We start from the raw sequence: 2,787 nt of genomic DNA on the forward strand, positions 1-2,787 counted from the left end.
CATATAAACTAATAACCCAAGATATTAATCCTAAACCTTCTTACTGTCAACTCTTCCAATATGAAATCAACCTATGAAAAGCATCTTTATAGAATATTTTGGTAGTGTACTGAAGGCATGATAGTTTTTTAATTTATCACACTCATAAGTCACAAAAGTCACACTGATTGTTTAAGTTAGTTCCACAAACACATTAACGACCGAAGTGGAGAAGCAAGGGGCCCCGGTTAAACCATGAACTTAGTTAGCATAGCTTTAAAAACTTTATTTGAAGTATTTTACTATATTAATAACACACATAAAGAACAGAAAAAATTGAAAGAGAATCCTTAGAATCATTGTGGCTGATAAATTATTGTGGAAATTTAAGACAAAAGGAAACACAATAAAAATTATTTAATGCAGTTATAAAAAATCATGTATATTTTATGATGCGCTCTTGAGGCAGAAATAAATTAGGACTGTTTTCTGCTCACACAGTGAAAAGCAAGTGGCCACTGAAGGTTGTGTAATGATTTCCGTCGTCATAAATCCTTGTGTTTGGCCACTGACGCAAAAACACAACATCTCCAGTTTCTAACAGCAATGTGGCACTATTAGATGGGTTAACATTGTAGGAAGCCTGATGTCCATATGCAAAGACAATAGGATTCCCATTCCTGACCAACACAGCAGCTGTCGGATGTGATGCATGTCCAACTCCATGTAAGTAAAACTCAAAGTGATAGGCTCCTCTCACCGGGGCAATGAAAAAACCTGAGGAACATTGAACAATAATGTTTCTATTGAACCTTTTCATCCGTATATTTACATAAAGAATCAATCAATTAACTGCATGTCAGGATTATAAAGAGAATCAAGTTGTAACAGTGGATAAAATGGGGTACCTGTGTTTGGATTGTAGGCATTTCCAATATTTGCAACAACATGTCTGAAGACTAGAGGCGTCTGTGTGTTAAATGGTCCAGTATGTCCTGAACCTGATGCCAGCAAGGAAGCTGAGAAAGCCACTTGTTTCACTACGAGACAATAAGTTAGTATTATTGGGATCAAGCAGCTACTTGTTCTTGAAAAGCTATTTGGTGTATTTAAAATTACTATCTTAATAATAAAAAAAAATCTAAGCACATTAAACAATTAATGGACATCAAATAAAAGTACACAACTTGGTTTTCGTTGCGTGACATAACATTTTTAAATTGATACTAATGAGTTTCCCAAACCTTCTCTTTCTCTCTTCAGAACCTCCACTTGGTTTTCAGTGTTGTTTGTCCTGGCTTTAACACTGATCAGTTCTCCTATCTGAGCTGAAAATTGATTAAAACAAACATGAAATGTAAAATAAAACAATATATCCTCTGTCATTTTTCACAGTAATAGTTTGACATCACAAATTCACAGCAGTTTCTGGTCTCTTGATGTTACTGGACTTCAGTGGCGGAACAAGTCGGCGTCTGGCCGGGGGGCGGGGCTAATGACCGGGACCTTTATATCCAAAATAAGAAAGCTCATGAAAACATAATTTTATGAAGTACAAATAAAAGCCACTCATATTTTTCATAAAAATACTCCAATCTACCTATTTTGCAATCTGTTCCTAAGTATCTGACTGATGATGACGTTGTGGATGGTTGGTGATGTGTTTTACCCAGAATGCACTTGGAGACAATATTGGCGATCAGCTTGTAAATTTGTATGTCATAAAGTTAAATGTAAGAATGAAAATAAAGCCAGTTATGTCGCACAACATTTTATTCAATATTTTATACCTACTATGTCACTAAAATCAGTCGGTCTTGTAAAGTTTTTAGCAACCATGAGTCAACAGTGACTGGGGAAGCCTACTATATAAACTACTCGGCGACTTCTTTTTAAAATTTACATGTACCATACTCAACAGGAGAGGGTCCACCTTCTCTAGCTCTTATCAGACGTGATACAGACTTGAATCTTTTAAGTCATACTCTGCCTCACATCTGGGCCGTCCCCCCAGGCCTCCCCCCCATAGCTCTGCCCCTGCTGTGCTGTGTGGAAAAAATACAGCAACAGCCACATCTTAGCATTTTATGCCACTGATTGTTCAGGGAAAGCAGGTTGAGCAGGTAGAGTGCTTTAACTATCTGGGGACACAGATGGACACCTGGCTGTCTCAACAAGTACATTCAGATTTATAATAAAGCCCCTTAGTGCCTCGATCTTCTCATGAAGCTGAGATATTTTAGGGTTAGTAAAAAGATTTTAATAATGGTTTACCCATCACTTTCAGTGTCACTTAGTCTTAGTACAATTTTACCTCTAGCAAACAGAAAACAAAACTGACACATCACAAATCAAGCCAGCAAAATAACTGGTTCCTTGTACACATTACTGTCCCATCTGCATGAGCGCTCTCATTCCTTCCATTCCTCATTCACTCTCCTGCCATCAATCCTGCTGCCCAGGAAAGGAATAAATAAAAATACAAACATCCATCCCCACTGCAATTACAGCAGAAGTATTTCTAAAACCTGCTAATGATTTTTTTTTTTTAAATCTTGTGTACATGTCTCTCTTTTTGTATGTGTATGAGTCCTGTCTAAGATAAATTTCCGATAGATTTGGTGTCAGACAACTTTTCCTGTTTTATTCTGAGATTTTGAAAATTGTTTAAATAAATCAGCTTTGTTTGCTCCTAAATATTTGAGAAAAATAGTCTTAGTGAGCCATTTATCACATAAAATAATTTATTGTTAGAGTAAAGTTATAGATACCTTGGTATTGTTGCTCAAGATTCGTTACTTTTGTCAC

At 36.3% G+C, this 2,787-nt stretch overlaps 1 long non-coding RNA gene across 2 annotated transcripts; it reads right to left on the reverse strand.

Annotated features, from left to right (window-relative positions):
- Positions 1-6: 6 nt before the first annotated feature.
- On the reverse strand, positions 7-2,787 carry LOC103139026 (uncharacterized). Of its 2 annotated transcripts, XR_001662292.1 has the most exons (4): positions 2,751-2,787; positions 1,224-1,307; positions 888-1,019; positions 7-756 (listed from the first exon to the last, which is right to left on the reverse strand). It is a non-coding gene; the product is annotated as an uncharacterized LOC103139026 (long non-coding RNA). The 2 variants fall into 2 exon arrangements; XR_001662291.1 differs by lacking the exon at positions 2,751-2,787 and having other exon boundaries at positions 1,224-1,741.

Source organism: Poecilia formosa, unplaced genomic scaffold (genome assembly GCF_000485575.1).
Source record: "Poecilia formosa unplaced genomic scaffold, Poecilia_formosa-5.1.2 Scaffold56, whole genome shotgun sequence".
Taxonomy (NCBI): Eukaryota; Metazoa; Chordata; class Actinopteri; order Cyprinodontiformes; family Poeciliidae; genus Poecilia; species Poecilia formosa.